Source organism: Bos indicus, chromosome 10 (genome assembly GCF_029378745.1).
Source record: "Bos indicus isolate NIAB-ARS_2022 breed Sahiwal x Tharparkar chromosome 10, NIAB-ARS_B.indTharparkar_mat_pri_1.0, whole genome shotgun sequence".
Classification (NCBI taxonomy): domain Eukaryota; kingdom Metazoa; phylum Chordata; class Mammalia; order Artiodactyla; family Bovidae; genus Bos; species Bos indicus.
The window spans coordinates 86,362,341-86,381,680 of NC_091769.1; the positions used below are offsets into that span (position 1 = coordinate 86,362,341).

At 47.4% G+C, this 19,340-nt stretch overlaps 1 pseudogene; it reads right to left on the minus strand.

Moving 5' to 3' along the window:
• Positions 1 to 7,316: 7,316 nt before the first annotated feature.
• LOC109564574 (glutamine synthetase-like) lies at positions 7,317 to 8,757 on the minus strand (annotated as a pseudogene).
• Positions 8,758 to 19,340: the final 10,583 nt, after the last annotated feature.

Consider the following 19,340-nt stretch of genomic DNA (forward strand, 5'->3'; position numbering starts at 1 on the left):
TAGGGGCTCTAACTGACATCTTCTGAGGTCCAGTTCAGCAGGAAAGGGAGAACCACTCCCCGCTCCACAAGTCCAGGTCTCATGCTCATTGGTTTATATGGGGCCCCATGTGCTCCTGGTCCAGTGGCCGTGGTGAAGAGAATGGAGCGTGCGGATGGGTTAAAAACCCAGATCCTGTGCTCCACCCTGGAGCCAGGAGAGGCCTCCCTCTGAGATGCTGACACTGAGAGCTGGGGAGCAGGTTCTCCAGGGGAAATCAAGGTACCATTCTTGAAAACAGCATGAACAGAAGCTAGGTGGCAGACACAGCAGGTGTTTCCCCAGAGTCGGTGCTTTCAGAAGGCTGACGGTGTCTGTTAGGCTCCCCAGTTCCTGTTCCTCTAGTACAGGAATATACCATCAATTGTCTTTGGTTCTTAGGTCCTTGAGTAGGAGTGCAGTCACCTCGGCACCAGAGAGGTGAAAAGGTCAAGAGTCTGCTACACACTGAGATAAGGGATGCAGTCTGGGATCTGTAGCAAACATTTCTGAGGCGACTGTGTGTACCAGGCTCTGTGCTAAGTGCTTTCCCAGATTGTCACATTTTATCAGCCTCATGGCTACTGCAAGGTAGGTGCCATGACTAATTTCCCTGTGGCAGAGGAGGAAACCGAGGCTCATGGAGGCTGCGAAACTTTCCCACTCAGGGACACATGGCAGTAAGTGCCAGACCAAGACCTTGATCTGAATGGTTTGGTTTTTAAGACTTCCAAAGGCTTATCCTCCTGGGGAAACTGAGGCAGCATCTGGGTGACCCTGGCTGTTGGGGCAGGAACACCAGTCGTCCCCTCCTCCAACTTGAAGGGGACTTGATGCTGGTCGGAAGCGCTGGAGATAGTTTTTAACAGACAGCGCTTCAGGACAATGACTCCTCTGCAGAAGGTGAGGGAGAGGCTTCTGGAAAGTTCATTCAAACAACATCAAACTCTCTTTAAGGTAGAAGGATGGTTAATGATAGCCTCCCTCCTGCCCCCCTCCCAACCACCTCCTTCTCTGCATTAAGGCACAGCCCCGAGGCAGTGAACATACTGTTCCAGCCTCAGCCCCCTCACCTCTGGGAGTGCTGGAAGCTCTTGTTCTGTGGCCTCCTTACCCGGGGGCACTCCAGTCTGGATGGAAGCCTCCCACCCGCTCACCCTACTTTGTTTTTTTTTGTAGCACATGATATACTGTTAACGTATTAGCTGCCTCCCTCTATGGGATGAGCTTCCCTAGTGGCTCAGATGATAAAGAATCTACCTACAATGCAGGAGACCCGGGTTCGATCCCTGGGTCAGGAAGATCCCTTGGAGAAAGGAATGGCTTCCCGCTCCAGTGTTCTTGCCTGGAGAATTCCATGGACAGAGGAGCCTGGTGGGATGCAGTCCATGGGGTCACAGAGAATTGGACAGGACTGAGCGACTAACGATCAGTGGAATGGAAGCTCCAGAGGAACAGGATTGATTTGTTCAGAGTTGTCTCCCTAGTGCCTAGAACAGTACTTGGCACAGAGACACTATGAATAAATATTTGTGGAATGCATGCCTGTTTCCCTGGCACTGTGCCTACTTCTGCCCATGCGTTATCTCATAGAATCCTCAAAAGCCTATGGGTTTGCCCACACTGGGCCCTAGAACCAATGTCAGCAGATAAAGAAGTAGCTCCGTGCCCCTACACCACCCCGCCTGTTCTTCTACCAGGACCTGGGTGCCAGGAGCCCTCAGGACAGGTCAACCAGACCTCACAGGCTGTGAAATTCCCAAGGCCGGGTGTCTGGGGCTTCCACCCTGGCTGCTGTTAATGGCAGCACCTGATGCCAGCATCTTCACGCCTCCTTTAGTGTGAAAGTCTTTGGGGGTACAGGGCAATCACAGCTCCCAGAACCTTCTTTTCAGAAATTAGCAACAAAACAAAGAGGAAAGAGCTAGCTAGCCAAGTCAAAGCTGGAGGGACTTTGCTGCCTGTTGACCCTGGGGAGGACCATCTCAAGACAGTGGGGGTGGGAAGCAGGCTTGGAGTCGGGGAAAAAAAAGAGGCTATCTTGGCCTCCTTTCTCCTCTGCTCTTACTGCTATCTCCCACCACCGTGGATCAGCAGGAATGAGGGCTTTGTCCTGGTCAGCATTATCCCATGGATGGCCCAGTGGGCCTCTTGAGACAAACAGCAAATTTCTCCATGTCATACCCCCAGAGCTAATAGCCTCCCCTCCATATGTAATGTACTTAAAGCTTGGGAGTCAGGACTTCCCTGGTGGTCCAGGGGCTAAGACTCTGAGCTCCCAATGCAGGGGGCCTGGGTTCGATCCTGGGGTCAGGGAAGCAGACTCACATGCCCCAACTAAAGATCTCTCACGCCATAATGAAGCTGGAAAGATACTACATGCCACAACCAAGACCTGGAGCAGCCAAATAAATAATTAAAAAAAAAACAGCACCAAAAGCTTGGGAGGCAAACAGTAGCCTAGGGTGGCTCACCGGATTTCTGGGTACATGTTCATGGTTCTGGAAAGGCTAGAGCACTGTCCTGTCCTGCAGAGTGACCCCCCTTTCCACATTTTGACTGTGGTCGCCTTTCCTCTGGCTTGATCCCTCCATTCACTGTCCGTTTAAAATAAGCTTCCTCTCATTCAAAGGCTACCTACCTTTTGGTTCATTGACAGGCGCACAACAAATGCTCATTGAAGACTTCCTAGATGCGAAGTCAGACCCACAACAGTGGGCAAGACAGACAAAACCCCAGCCTTCTTAGGTCTTCCAATCCAGTGGCAGAACCATTCATTCAGCCCACAATGCAGGCCTAGTTCTGGGCTCTTAGCTACCCTGGTTTAGCCTCTAGATGCATTTGGCAGAAAGGCATCCATAACTTGTTAGCATGATAACAATGTAACTCAACCCTCCGGAGGATCACTGCCATGCACGGCACCTCACTCAGCTCTCCTCTCTTCCCCTTTAATCCCAGAGGCTGCATTTCTGGGCTAGAAACATCAGGATTTAGGAGGGGCTTTTTTGACTGTTGTGCAGCCAAGACTGCAGCCGGTGAACATTCCCAGGGTCTGCCCAGCGCCCGTGGCTCCAGGAGGTTGGAGGAAGCCAGAGGAAGGATTCCTCCTTACCCTGGCCCCACTTGCTGTCTCTGGGCCTGCAGGGGTCAGTGCTGGCAGGTGAGAACACCCCCAGCCCCTCCCACGGTGGGTGAGCATCACGCCGTGAATTTGCTGTGTGGTTTGGAGCCGCTTGCCGAGTTTTCTGCCTTTTGTTATGATACCATCAGCTGTTCCCTCATAGTTTCAGGGTATGCACAGCGCTCTGTTTATACTCTGCAGCACGAAGTTCCGTGAGTTTGTGTACACAGGAGGCCACCAAATGTCTGGAGAGAGGGGGGAGGCGAGAGTGTGCAGACGTTCGTCTGAGTACAGTGGATTCAGTTCTTAACCTGGGACCTCTCAGAGGTCCCCAGCTTCCGCACTGGTGCTCCAGGACCTGTGTGGGCTGGATGACAGTCTGAAGCGAACTGCGGCTGGTCAAAGAGGGGACGTCACGGACATTCAGCATGGAAGGACTCTTCGATGTGACTCTGGTCTGACCCTGCCCTGTCACAGCGTAGCAGCTTGAGGTTCATACGTGTGAGATAACTTCCCCAAGGTCACCCGGTCAGTAGAAGGGTTGGTCTGGAACTGAGGATGCCTGCCTTTTAATTCACTGCTCTTTCACCCTCCATTTTATCCTAAATCCATCAATAGTAATTTAATTTCATACAGTCTACATTTTCATGAGCAAAAGTATGAGCAACATTTTTTTGGTAAGAGGTTTAAATATTCCCAAGAGCCTGCAAAGAAAAGAATACAACTCGTCTCAATGTCTGGGTCATTTGCCTAGAGAGACAGTGCAAGCCCAAGCTCCCAAGTACAAGTCTTAATGCAACAAACCTGAAGCCGTGGTCACTGGCAGTGTCTTCACGCCTGACCCAACCCTTCATGGGGGTGTATGTGTATACCTGTGTGGATGTGTGGACATGTGTGCACACTGTCAAGGGATTTTTGTTGCAATGGTTTTTGTCACACTGATATCTCAAATAAATTTCTGGAACAATTCATCACTTCCAGAAGTGATCATTTCTGAAATAATCTGCCCTTCTTCATATGCTCAGGCATGATTCATTGCTAGTGGTGGTCAGTGATCCTGATTCATGCGTTTCGTACATGTAGGTGACACTGAATAGGAAGTACCCGACTTTCTATACCAGAAGTTCAATTATATAGTGGTTATGGGAACTGGGAGTACATTTTCTTATAAAAACAATATTATATATGGCTATGTGGTTTAGTTAATCCTTGAAACTTGTTTAACTTCATATATATTTGAAATCCTGCCCATATGGAATTAATGCAAGTATGAAACACTACTTTTTCACCCTCCGCGCTTTTAAATAGAAGAACTATAAAACCAAATAAGAATTCATTTTTAATTTTCATGAATGTTGGTGGTAAGGGTGAACAATTTTATTAGAAGTATAGGTAGACTCTGTGAGAATTATAGGTGGTAAGGGTTTGGGGTGTTGGGGTGTTGATGATGGTCCTGGTTTTTGAGTGTGGTTAATTTGACTTTCTCTTCTTTCTGTACGGAGAAGGCAATGGCACCCCACTCCAGTACTCTTGCCTGGAAAATCCCATGGACAGAGGAGCCTGGTGCTGAGGTCCCTGGGGTCACTGCGAATCGGACACGACTGAGTGGCTTCGCTTTCACTTTTCACTTTCATCATTGGAGAAGGAAATGGCAACCCACTCCAGTGTTCTTGCCTGGAGAATCCCAGGGACAGTGGAGCCTGGTGGGCTGCGGTCCACGGGGTCACACAGAGTCGGACACGACTGAAGTGACTTAGCAGCAGCAGCTTCTTTCTGTAAGGCATTATTGTTGTTGCTGTTTAGTTGCTGAGTAGTGTTTGACTCTCTGTGGTCCCATGAACTGTAGCCTGCCAGCCTCCTCCGTTCATGGGATTTCCCAGGTAAGAATACTGGAGTGGGTTGCCATTTCCTTCTCCAGGGGATTTTCCCGACCCAGGAATCTAAATGAGTCTCCTCCATTGGCAGGCAGATTCTTTACCACTGAGCCACAAAGGAAGCCCCAAAGCATTATTAGCTACACTGTTTAAGATGATCAGACATGGATTTTGAGCTTTTGCTGACAAATGGAATAAAGTGAAGACAAAAAGAGGGGAAACATTGTTTCTCTTCAGATCACTAGGTAGGAGTTGGAAGAAACTGGACAAATAAACTGCCTTGCTATGTGAGCAGTGACATCCCGCTGTGTGTGGGTCCTCTGGCACTTTTTTTTGGTGAGGTAGGTGGGGTGAGGTGAAAGGAGCAGGAGAAAGGTGATGCTCAGCCTACTGACACAGCCCCAACGTAATGGTCAGTGGTGATGCCTAATAGCCCACAGCCCTGAACTCTCCCTGTGTGTGATGTGAGTGAGTCACCCTGAATCAGCATGACAGCACCGTTCCGGAAGCCCAGTCCCACGAAAAACATACCCTGCTAGCCAGCACTGATGTCCTTCCCAACCTGGACCTGGCCAGAACTCCAGGACAGCTCCAGAGACGTGAATTCTGGAACCCCTAAGGATAGCTGATCAACCCATATGTCTGGAGGCGTGAGAAGAAGATAGCGTGGGCAGAGGGACTGACCTTGTGCATAGTTGCTTAGTCGTGTCTGACTCTTTGTGATGCCATGGACTGTAGCCCGCCAGGCTCCTCTGTCCATGGGGATTCTCCAGGCAAGCATGCTGGAGTGGGTTGCCACGCTCTCTGCCAGGGGATCTTCCCAACTCAGGGGTTGAACCTGGGTGTCCCACATTGCAGGTGGATTCTTTACCGTCTGAGCCACCAGGGAAGCCCCAAGAGGGACTGGAGAACACCTCAAAGAGAAGATGTGGGATCTGGGGCAAAAGAGAGGATCAAGACCTCTACTTGTCTAAAAGCAGTACTGCATGAGAAAGTTGTTCTGAGAACGGCCCAACTAGACCTTGAATGGACAGTAAAGGGGGCAAAGGAGAGAATTTGACATTGTACGTCTTCCCTGTAAGAGAAGACAAAGGAAGACAAGGATGAGGTGTGGTCGCTTCCCTGCACTTTCCACCAGGGACCTTGACCCTACTCCTGACGTGGCTCAAGTTAAAGCAAATAGAGTGACGTTTAACTAGCATCACAAGTGCTGGTTAGAAGGAAAGGATCTGTAAACTCATCGTGCTTACGATGCTTACAAATGCTTGGTTTAGAGAAATAAAACTTGATGAAGATGGTCTGAAGTTTTCACAGTCTATGTATTCTCCCAGTTCTTAAAATCTCTCCTTGAACCACACAGGCTGTGGATCTGAACCATGAGCTTTTGGTCTCCAGAAATGATTTTTAATAAACTCAGATTTCTTAAGAAGTCATCAGCCTACACAGAAATGTTTTAAGAGAAAAATTTATGGAGTTCCTTGTCATATCTATGGTAAGAAGGCTGCTTTCTTTATGAGGATCAATGGAAGACATTTTTGGTGGGTCTTCGTTCCAGAAATAATTGTTTTTCCCCTAAACACCTGCTTTTATTCTATGGATGCTCTAGATCATATACCTGACCATGTCTCCCTGCTTTCTGTTTATATTCAAATATGAAGCAGTCTTGAGCCAGTGTACAGACCTTCACAACCCGCAAAACTTAAATTTTACCCTTAGCATCTTCATCTTCTGTTTTTGTTCCCTTAATTTTTTTTCGTATATACCTACTGTTTTGCTTTCATTATATTGCATGCAATTTTTAAAAGTCATCTTAAATTATCCTGAGAGCAAGGTGGTTAAATAAACACAAAGGTGGTGAAGGGGTGCTAGCTCGTGCGAGTCCATTTGCTGACTGTGGTTGGGTGGCTTGAACAACAGGCTATTCATAAGGACAGGAAATTTGCAAGACTGATGTTAGAAACTGGAAGTACCTGCACTATTTATAGTTGCATTTTTAAACAAATTCTTGAATCTGAGCAGTGAATATGTGCTATTCTAACTGGAAAGGTAATTATCAAATTCCTTAGTAGTCACTTGGCCATGGTATAGAAGTAACTTGACGCTCCACTCAGGAGAGCAGGAGGCTGGTGATTTCTTTCATCTAAGCAGCACTGTTTTCTTTTTAAGGTTAATTCCATTCAAAGATCAAAGTCCAAATGCTTAATCAAAACCACTGATCTTTCAAATCCACAGCCAATCTTGGACTAGATTTGCAACCACCAAATACTGAAGAAAACAAAGCGAAATGAAACCAGGCCGTTACAAAATACGCAGTGTATCAAACATTTTTCCCCCCTAGTTAGCATTCGACATTGAACCCTGTTGCTCTTCAAATTCTCTTTTTTTCCCCCAGGAATTAAGAAAGACCTTGGTACCCCATCCTTTAAGTTACAGCTATTAGGATAATGGAGAGAGGGGTCAGAGTAGAAATAGGGTGTAGAATTAGGAGGGGTTTGATGGCGGCAAGTCAGTCCACTTAGTTTTTGTACTGGGTGAGCTCATTGCCAGTTTCATTGAGAAGATACGTGCAGGGACTTCTCTGGTGGTCCAGTGGCTAAGACTCCATGGTCCCACTGCAGGGGGCCCAGGTTCAATCCCTGATCAGGGAACTAGGTCTTACATGCCACAAGTCAAGATCCTGCAAGCCACAATTAAGGTCTGGCATAGACAAATAAAGAAATAAGTATATTAAAAAATATTCATCCAGGTTTAAAAAAAAAGTGAAGACGTGCAGATGAGGGCTTTTGTTATTGAGAAAGGGTCACGGTTGGCAGAGGTCTTTACGGTAACCCTTCTTCTGTCTACAGTCCTGGGAATGTGGGTGCTAGAGCCACGGTTGGTCATGCTGGCTGAAAAGTCATAGACAGTGGAGGCTTCAGGGAGTCCAGTTAGGTGCCAGGCATTGTTCAGGTCCCCCTTGGGATCGTAGGCTCAGCTGCATGTACCGTTTGCTCAGTTTCTCAATGGCCTCCTCAAGGTGCTTCAGATCATTCTCTCTCATGGCCTTGGTGCTGAAGTTGGTGTGGCACCCGGCACCATTCCAGGTCCCAGGAATGGGCTTTAGGATCAAAGCTTGCTGTCATTCCAAAGTCTTCATATAAATGGTGTGAGATGAAATGGTCCACCCAGAGATGATGTCTGATGTCCATTCCTTCACAGGGTCTTATCTGAAATTCCCATGGGGCGGCCACGACCTTGGCACTCTGTCCTCAAAATCTTGACACCTGGTGGTGAGCCCATACGATATCCCTGCCATAATCTTTGCTCCCTCACCACAGTTGTATGGACCTTGGGGTCCAACGAAGCAGTTGGAAGGCCACCCCAAGGGGTGCTCATCTGTGCCCATGAGAATATATTTCTGCTTTGGTCCAAACGGGGGTGCTGGTTGCTCACCACATCTGTGTTCTGTTTATAGGGATGCCTTCCATGGGTCTCTGCAGCCTTTCGGTTGTGCTTGAAGACTTCACAGAACCCCAGGTGGTAGTCCTTGCATAATAGGTCCTGGAACCTCCCAACAGGGATGAGATACATGTCCCTGTTGTCGCTTCAGACTGAAAAGTAATAGAGCCATCAACATGCCACTCGGGCAACTCATCTGGCGCTGTTGATCCAGATATGCATAGCTTGGGCTTTCTCACCCTGAGGCAGGGACATGCCCACTTGATGGATGCCTTTGTTTCAGTGGGAGCTTGCTGAGGTGGCCATGGCGGGAGGTGTCCTGGATGGAGGGCAGGCAGGCAGGGAGAAGGAAGTGCAGGGGGACAGGCCAGGAGACCGGGGGTGCTGCACACACACTGCTCTTCTCCCATCCTCAGCTCTGCCAAAATCATCCCTTCCTTCTTGACTGGGCAAAGAAACAAACTGAGGCTAGAAATGGTTTGAATGGGGCAAAGGGAGGGTGTTTATTTCCTAAGTCTCTCTCAGTCTAAGTGTTCCTTCCGTTTCTCCCTGTGTCATCTGGTCTTGGGAGGAAATGATGACGAGCCTACCTGCTTCCAGATGGCACAAGTACTGGGTACCATCTGGACCCAACGGTACATGGCATCCTCTGTACCATGGTGATAATGGCTCAGCCTCAAGGGGCAGGAGAGACAGAGTACAGGTGTGATTTATGGATGTGATTCAGTCTTCTTGGGCCAGCTTCCCTACAGGACTAACCGGAGGCCAAATTGGGAAGAAGGAAAAGATTCATCCTGGTTCCTTTGGCCTCTTTTCCACTGGGAGTGATTCTGACTCTCACCTGCTTAGAACTGAGGATGCCAAGGAGTTTTCTGGTACAAATAGTAACAGTGCGGAAAATTGGCCTAGAGTATAAAGAGGAGTTTGAAAAGGAAAGAATCGAGCCCATTGTATTCTCAAAGAAAAGACTTTGAAAAAAATCACAACCTGTAGATTTCAAAAGGCCAACTTCTTTCCAGTTTTCCCTTTAGAAAATATGGATATAATAAATATGCATTTGTACACACTTGCCTTGTGTTTTTTTCTTGTTTGGATCTATGGTTCAGTTTCCTCACAATGACTGTTAACGACAGTATTGTTGGATGCTAAGTAAAAGTCAGGTTCTAAAGTCAGTATATAAAGAAAAAGATCCTGTCTCTTAAAATTACCCCTTAAAGATAACTTCCCTACTAAAATGGGATATATGTGACTTTGTGTATCATGAAGTAGTTACCTTAAATTTAGGGCTCAAGATATATGAAAAGATATACATTTTCATATATCAGAATCCGCTCAAGCTGCTGAAAAGGTGCTAAGCATTGTGGGAGCTAAAACCAGCTGCAGAGGGTGTATCTGCCATCTTGTTCTTCATTCTGTGGAGCCTCTACTCACTGAGTGGAATGGCCTGAGGTAACATCTTCACTCTTCCGATTGCTCTCTCTCTGTCTCTCTCACTACATCTTTCTCTCTCCTCCCAGGAGGTGGTGTGGGGCTTGTCTTTTTTTTTGAGGGGGGAGGGAGTGCTTGTGTTAGAGCTTGGTTTGCAAAGCAAGCCATTATATTCTTTATATTCATTATAAATACATTCACTGTATATGTATTATATTTATTCTAGCTCAATAAAATTGGCATTTTATTCTAAGGTGAATTAATTAATTAGTTTAACTGAATTTATTAAATTCTAAGGTGAATTTGTTCCTACTTCACATGAAATTAAGGAAGATTTATGTATGATATGGGGTGTTTGTAAGGGGGTGGGTGGGTCTAAAAGCAGGGTCTTTGAGGGAGCCAGGAGGGGCTTGCTCACCTTTGCTTGGAAACTCAGCCTAGAAACTCTTGGCAGCCACAGCATCTTGTTAGTAAGGACGGCTCTTAACTACGGAGGGTCATGTTCCTGTTTGGGGTCCTGCTCTGGTTAGGGTGGGGTGGTGGGCAGGAGGAGAGACCAGTTGGAGGGATTCATTTTTATAGGTCACTCTCCCTCACTCTCTCATCCACAAATACAGACAGATCCCTGCCAAGACCTGTGTGCTTCTGGGAGATGTCTGGGGTCCCTGGCAGAGGGAACATTCACCCAACACCTACTTCCTGATCTCCTGTTATATGTGAGGCACTGGGATTGAGTCTTCTTGGGGGCCACCTGTATGCCCTCTTTCCTCCCCATCATGGGGGCAGAAGAAAGTGACAGAGAAGACACAATCACAGCTGTTTCCTGCCCTCTCATTCAGTGACTTATCCAGCCCTGCAGATCACGTGGAGCAGGACAATGGAGTTAAAACCTGGGTTTGGGAATCAGACAGAGCTGGGTTCAAATCCTACTTCTGGCACTTGTAAATTACATGACCTTGGGCAATTTATTTGGCTAGTCTAAGTCTCAAGCAAGTGAAGTCATTAGGTCTGTATAGTCAAAGCTATGTTTTTTCCAGTAGTCATATATGGATGCGAGGGTTGGACCACAAAGAGGCTGAGCACAGAAGAGTTGATGCTTTTGAACTGTGGTGTTGGAGAAGACTCTTGAGAGTCCCTTGGACAGCAAGGAGATCCAACCAGTCAATCCTAAAGGAAATCAACCCTGAATATGCATTGGAAGGACTGATGCTGAAGTTGACGCTCTAATACTTTGGCCACCTGAAGTGAAGAGCTGACTCATTAGAAAAGACCTTGATGCTGGGAAAGATTGAAGGCAGGAGAAAAAGGGGATGACAGAGGATGAGATGGTTGGATGGCATCACCGACTCAATGGACATGAGTTTGAGCAAGCTCCGGGAGATGGTGAAGGACAGGGAAGCCTGGCGTGCTATAGTCCATGGGGTCAGAAAGAGTTGGACGTGACTGAGCGACTGAAGAACAACAACAACAAATGGGAAGTATACTTATTGAGCACCTACTAGGTACAAGGTACTGGGTTCTCTGCCCAAGAACCTTACAGTCTATGGGAAAGATTAACAATTGTATATTTGTAAGCACAGACTGTGATAAGTTCTCCAAAGGGAAAGGAAGAGTCTTTAGACCTGGATAGCTGAGATCCTCATCGGGGTCATTTTCAGAGAGATCTCAGAAAAGTGCTCTTCGTGGAGTTAAGTCAAGAACTGAGGGAGGAGAAGGTGTCAGAATCAGTGTGGGAGAGTGCATTCCAGCAGAGAGCAAAGCATCTGTCCCCCTCCAGCAGATGAAACACCGCCCCCCATCCCCAGTCCCCTTAGAGCAGAGGAAACCCTTCTGAGCTAAAAATAAACTTGCTGAGCCTCAGAAAATCCTGTCACTGCCCAGAGGCCCCCCCGCCCCCCACCCTGAGAGACGACTCCGTGGCTCAAACCCTCTGGGCCGTGCCCCACACAGGATGTGTGGGGCTGGTGGTCCTCAGACTGAAGCCCCCGACTTCCCTGGCTAATTTTGCCTCCCTGAGAGTGTGTCTCCAGCAAGGCTGGGCTCCCAAGCTGGGCGCCCGCCAGTCAGTCTGGCCAGGGAAGGAACTATTTTGGGAATTTTTATGATGGAACAATATTTTTTCGGTAAACAAATGGAGAGCTGTTAAACAGGGATGGTCACCCCCTAGCTTTTGGTTCACGGTTCTCCATGCAGAGCTGTCACAGAGGCGGCCCTGTCCAGCGGGGAGAATGTCCCCAGGGCTGCCGAGCTTCAGTGCCCGCCTCGTCATTTCTCTTGGATTAATCAGCTTTGGAAATTGGGAACACTGCTCCCTCCTCAAGCCCTACCTCGGATTCTTTGAAACAAAAGCCCTTGGTGTGGTCTGGGTAGTAGAGGTGGGGCCCACCCTGATTAACCCCTTAAGGCTTGAGGATGGCCTGGACTCCAAAGTTAAGTTTGGAAGGGATCTCAGAGAACATCTGCCATTCCCCCATCCCACCACCCTCAACAGGTGAAGGAACCAAGGCCCAGAGAGGGGAGACTGCTTCCTCAAGGTCACAGAGCTCATGAGCTGCAAATGAGGTGGGAGCCCCAGATCCCAGACTCTAGGTCCTTATTCTCTTCCTTCAGGAACAATAAGACAGAACAGTGGTCAAGAAAAGGAAAGGGTAGACTCCAAATTTGGTATTTTGCAGAGAGCCTACAAACTAATACATGCACAGCAAGTCATAAATGTACAAAGTTTCTAAGCACTGACCCCACCCTCAATATCTCCTGGGAGAGGACTCTGCTTATTCCTGAGGACCAGCCCTTTATTCCAACCCAGACCTCACCTGGGCTGGCCTCTTCAGGCACTCACCTCTGATGGGCTGCTTGGTGACTTCATCACTGAGGACCCTCTCCTTGATGCTGAGAGACTATCCCTGCCCAAGTGTCATTCCCCCAGCAGCTCCATCATCTCTTGTTCTGCCCCAGTGGCTCCCAAGCATCCATAGCTGCCTGGGTCCCATTTTCTCAGACTGGGCTATGGCCATTTTATTGTTATGGCTTTAATAGCTGTCTCTTACTTAGCCAGGCCCTGAGATGACTCTTGAGAGTCTCCTTGGACTGAAAGGAGATCAAACCAGTCAATCCTAAAAGAAATCAACCCTGAATATTCATTCGAAGGATGGATGCTAAAGCTGAAGCTCCAATATTTTAGTCACTAGATGCGAAGAGATGACTCTTTGGAAAAGACCCTGATGCTAGGAAAGATTGAGGGCAGGAGGAGAAGAGGGCAACAGAAGATGAAATAACTAGATAGCATCACCGACTCAATGGACATAAACTTGAGCAGACTCCAGGAGATGGTGAAGGACAGGGAAGCCTGGTGTGCTGTAGTCCATGGGGTTGCAAAGAGGCAGACATGATGGTTAGCAAATGAGCAACAACAACATTTCATACAACAGCCATGCATGGTATGGATTATTTGTCCCACTTTACAGAGGAAAATGCTGAGGTCGAGATAAACCCAAGATCACATGAATGATGAGTAAATAATGCAGCCAGGATTCACCCTAGCTCTTTCTGACTCTAATCCTTCAGCTTTCCCCACCAGACTGCCTCCAGGTGTGAGACAAAGAGAATCTGGCCAGGACAGTGGCAAAACCACATAGCAGAAAGGACTCTGTTTACAAGCTCTAGTAGATCAAATGTTGGAATAGAAGAAAAAAGGACAAATAGAACACATCACCTAAGTTTTGAGTCTTGAGTTTGTCAAAAGTCTTCCCCTTTTGAGTGATAGAAACGCAACTCAATCAGCTTATATAAAAGAGAGCTTACCTTCATTTGTGTGCCTAGCAAGTCTAGGGTTACTTCTGGCTTTAAGAACAGCTTGCTTCAGCATAGTCTTTTTCTGCTTGGCTTATTCTTCAGATGAGCTTTAATGGTATCAGTGGTTGCTGGAGCTCCAGAATCAGGTAATCTCAGCAGATAGGGACCATTTCTTTCATAGCTTTGGGAAGAAAATCCCAGAAGGATTCCTACTGGCTGGCTTGGGTCACATGCCCATTCTCTGAGCCAATCACTGTAGCCAGGGAGATGGAGAAAGAATGTGCTCTTAATAGGAAAACCAGTTGAGCTTTGGTCTGTCGAAGGGGAGAAAAGGTTTGCAGAGACAGAAACAATAGGTAACCTTAGGCTAGGGAATGGGGAGAATGTTGACACTACTTACAGTCAGTGGGAAAAATCAGGAGGAAGGATTACTTAGGAGTAACAATACTAATTGCAACGACAGTAATAAGCAACATTTTTTATAGCTTAAGGCTTCCCTGGTGGCTCAGTGGTAAAGAATTCACCTGTAGTGCAGGAGCTGCAGGGGACATGGGGTGGATCCCTGGTCAGGAAGATCCCCTGGAAGAGGGCATAGTAACCCACTCCAGTATTCTTGCCTGGAGAATCCCCATGGACAGAGGAGCCTGGCGGGCTACAGTTCATGGGGTTGCAAAGAGTCAGACATGACTAAAGTGACTTAGCACAGATGCATGCACGCCTTACAGCTTACAAAGCCCTTTCACATACCTTATTTAGTCCTCCTCTAACCCTGAAATGAAGGCAGAACAGCTGTTGTTCTTGAGCTCATTTCACAGATGAGGGGACAGGTATGGAGAGGATAAAGGATGTGCTCAAGGCTGGCAGGAGGTAGGTCTGGGTCCGATGGTGGACTCATGCTCATGTTATCTGAATCTCAGTTCAGGAGGGGATACAGGCTGAGTGTGAAGTGCTTGGTGTCCTGAAGACAGATGCTACTCTCAAGGTGACAGGTACACCTGACTGTGTCACTTTGGGATCATTTAGCTTAGCTGATCCCCTGCTAGGTGCGGTGTGTCGTGTGGGCAGGGACCTTATCTGTCTAATTCACTGCGCTACCTTAGTGCCAAGCACTGTGCTTGGTACTCAAGATGCACTGAAGACAAAATGATCCAGTAGCAGCCCTGTTGATAATCTGAGTCTCCCTGGAAATGGAGGATGGGGACCAGAGCTGCTGGTTAAGGACTGAGACTTGGGGAGTCAGTGAGGGGAGAAAAAAGGAGTGGAAGCCTAAAGTATAGCATGTTTGGCCCCAGTTCCAGACAACCTTAGCCAAATGCATCATAAGCCTCCATCTGCTCGGCAGACCAAGCTGGACATAAGGGACTTACAGACTCTGAAAATCCTGTTGGTGCAGCTGGACTGAATTGGGAACCGTGCGTTGTGCCTTCTGGGGGATGTCTTTGCTGCACCTGATAGCATTCCTCTTTAATTAAGTTCTAGTTAAGTCAGTCAACTCCATGTATTGAGCACCAACTAAATGTCAGGCATTGTGCATATATTGTGCACCAGGTATATGGTGGAAAATGACACAATTTAAAAAGTCATTTTAATCAAGTAATTAATTTTTCATTTATAGGCTGTGCCATGCAGCATGTGGGATCTTAGTTCCCCAACCAGGATTTGAATCCGTGCCCCCTACATTGGAAAGCAGAGTCAATCGCTGGATCACCAGGGAAGTCTCAAGGGCTATTGTAAGGGCCACTCATTCATTTAGCATCCATTATTTCCCAGGTACTACGTTAAGCACTGGATACACAAGATGTGGTGAGATTTTTATTCTAGACAGGGTAGAGTGACACATTTATGCCCAACTGATCACAATACAAACATGTAATGGAAGGTGGGAAGGAGGCAAAGTTTGCGGACCAGTTCAGGGATCTCCATCTTATCCTTAGATGCCCTGGTCCCTTGGCAGGGAATCCTCGCCTGGTGTGTGTCTATGTTTTGCCATCCAGTCATCTATTGGTTTCATGCTTTGTCCTCTGGTCAGCATGTCCTGTTTATGTTTGTTGCCTCTTAAAATGTGAGCTCCTAGAGGGCAAGGCCAGTTTCCATGCGTTTGTTGTGTGTGTGTGTGCTGAGCCCGTAGCTCCAGGATAATCAGAGCTGCTGAAACTTAGCCCTCCCTGAGCTTCCCTCATCTGCCGTCTTTAGGGTTGCCCATGACATACGCACTGGAGTGTACTGGTTGGCAACTGGTATCTGACCCCCTTTGTTCATTATTAGAGTGTGAACCGGGCACATGCTACCCTTGCTGCTTGGTGTGTCCCTTAAACTCATGGCCGTAAAAGGAATGCATGACCCTAAAAGGATTCATGACCACTCCCCTGCCTTTCTACCTTCCCTCACCGGGGGGTGAGGATACTGGAGAAGCCATCTTGGACTTGGACACAGCAATGGAAGCTGTGTGTTGAGGATGGCAGGATCACCTAAATGGCCTGGACCACCTGTCTGTGTGCTGGGACAGTTTGAAGCATCTTTATAGCAGCTTGTTTTTTGTTGTTCAGTTGCTAAGTCGCGTCCAACTCTTTGTGACCGCATGAACTGCAGCACACCAGGCTTCCCTGTCCTTCACTATCTCCTGGAGCTTGCTCAAACTCATGTCCATTGAGTCAGTGATGCCATCCAACCATCTCATCCTCTGTTGCCCTCTTCTCCTCTTGCCCTCAATCTTTCCCAGCATCAGGGTCTTTTCTGATGAGTCAGCACTTCGCATCAGGTGGCTGAAGTATCGGAGCTTCAGCTTTAGAATCAGTCCTTCCAATGAATATTTAGGATTGATTTCCTTTAGGATAGCAGCTTAGTCTGTACCTAAGTACATTTAGTAGAAGGAACCTTGCACAACTAGTTTTCTTTGTTTTGTGGTCATGCATAAGTCACCTTATCTTTCTAGGCCTCAGTTGCCACACTTGTCAGATGGGAACATTAAGAACCCTTTCTTTGCTCCATGGCAGGCATCTAAGAGCCACAGATGTGGTTGTGATTTGAGAAGTGAAGGAGCAAGGCAAAGGTGGGCGGGGAGCATCCTCGGGGCAAGTGAGCGATCATGGTATATCACTCAGTCATTTCCTCTTCAGGAGTTTTTGAGAAGCTCAGTTAAACTGCTTATCCAACTACACAGAGCTGAGGAAGGCCCTGTGGGTGTTCATCATCTGCCCAGAATAATTCTCCCCAAACTTTAAAGTGCTCAGAAAACACAAAGTTTGTCTTGGCTGAAATGGGCCAGACCTAAGGAAGTGATCTGGGTCGAAAAGCTTTTACACAATTGTAAGTCATAGGACATGCTGAACCCAGTTGAACCTCATTAAAATGCCATGGCGGGTTGAGTGTTTATGTTTCATGCTCATGATGTTTGAATGTTTAAACTCACATGAAGAAAGTAAGCACCAAGATGAAATAACTGGCAGGGCCTGGGCCACTATTTCAGGACGAGGGGTGCTTGATGGTGACAGCAGTGTTGACAGAACCCACTGCCCCTGAAGACATGGGGGCCCCGGCTCAGACGGGACCATGCTCCCCACTCCGCTAACCCAGCTATTAACACGCTTTGCTTTTTCTCATGTAACCCACTGCTGGGCACCGCTGCTTGCTCCGCAAAGGCTGGCTGATTTATGATAAACGAAGGACAGAGTCTGTGTGATTTGGGATTGGCAGGCAAAGAGCAGAGTGTAGAGGTTGGTTGGGGAAATTGATTGAAAAAGGAAGGCTGTTCAGGAGAGAAATAAGACAGTGTGTTTGAAAAACTGGAACTCCTTCAGTATCAGCTCCTCACGGTAAGAGAATAGTATTAGGTTAGCTAAAAAGTTCTTTTGGGGTCGTAAAACAGATTATGGCCTGATCATGCATTCTGTTCCTGAAAAAAGAGTATGAATTGTCTACTATGCATCGGGATCCTGTGTTATTAGATTCTGGGATAAAATCCCTGGCCTTATCTTATGCAGATATTTAAAATGATAGCTATGGGGACTTCTCTGGTGGTCCAGTGGTTAAGAATAAGCCTTGTAATGAAAACAGAAAAAAAAAAAAAAAGAGAGAGAGAGAGAGAATCTGCCTTGTAATTCAGGGGATGTAGTTTCCATCTCTGGTTGGGGAACTAAGATTCTCACATGTCGTGGGGCCGCTAAGCCCGCGCCTCACAACTGGAGAGAAGCCTGCGTGTCAGAGCGAAGAGCCCATGTGCCGCGACTAAGACCCAATGCAGCCAAAAGAAATAAAGACACATAAATAAATATTAAAGAATAAAATAATAGCTATACAGCTTAGGTAACAACAGGGAGAATGCTTATGATGTAAATTTAGCAAAAAATGCAAGCATCCAAATTTATGTACAATGGGATGACCACTAGATTTTTTTTAAAAAAGGTAGCTATAGAAAAGAATGAAGTGAGAGGAAATATTGCAAGGAAGTAATGACTGCATTGGAGGGCGGGGTGGTGGAGTTATGGCCAACCTGTCTTTATTTTCCTAACTTCCTATACAGTAGTCGTATTCCATTCATAAATTTTTAAAAGTTTTTTTTTTTTTTTTTAATAAGAAGGGACATCCTCAGACGGAGTCATCCTCCCGCAGTAACCACAGGTCCAGCCAGCCTTAAGGAATACTTCCCACCATATCTACTTGACTGCTGACCTTCTCCAGGTGTCAGACACTGCTCCTCGGAGTCTGAATCATAGATGTGAAAGTTTGGGAAGAGTCTGGATATACAAAAGGGCACCCCTCTTCTCAGTGATGGCAATTTCAGCAGCTCTCCAGTGGAAACAGAGAGGCCCCCAATCCAGCACCACACGGGGGCTGGTCCTGGGCACCCGTCCACTCAGGGCACGAGATGAAGGACTTGGCCAGCTTCCCGCCTTGGGAATGATGAGCCAGGCACCACCTGCCAAGTCACAGCCAGGCACTTACAGCCAGGCACTCACAGCTGTGCCTACCTCCCCGGAGAAAGCAAAGGTTCCCTGTGCCCACTCCAAATAGGCCTGCCTGGGGCATGACTCCGGGATGTAGCGTGGAGTCAGACAACCCCAAATTTAGAAGAAAATTTACAAATATTTAATCCATGAACTATATGCACATGGTTAGAAAAAGGAAATGGCACAGAGGGCTTCTAGTTAACAGCAGATCTCCATTCCACTGTGCCTTGGAGTTGGTCTTGTCCCTCGGAGGCGATGGCTTTTAACTGTTGTGGTTCTTGGTTCTGTCAGTTGCCTCTATCTCTAAGTAATAGAATATGCCAACCCTGCTGTGTCCTCGTGGTTCTTGAGGGGACTTCACCTCTTGTCTCCCTGCTCAGATTAAGCAGGATTTAGCTCATCCATATGCTTGGGTGGACGCAGAGACAGGTCATCCAGATGCTGTATGATCCCTACAAAAACCAACTTGTAGGGACTTCGCTGGTGGTCCAGTGGTTAAGACTCTGTGCTCCCAATGCAGGGGGCATGGGTTTGAATCCTGATGGGGGAACTAAGATCCCACAGGCCACATGGCCAATAAATAAATAAAAAATCACCCCCCCACACACACAAGAACCACTTGCAGCCCAGCCACATGAATAGTGGTCTGCCAGCTGCCAGCTCCTTTAGGATCAGCTCCAGAGGCGCACAGCTGCCTTGCCCAGGCCACACTTTTCTGCAGTA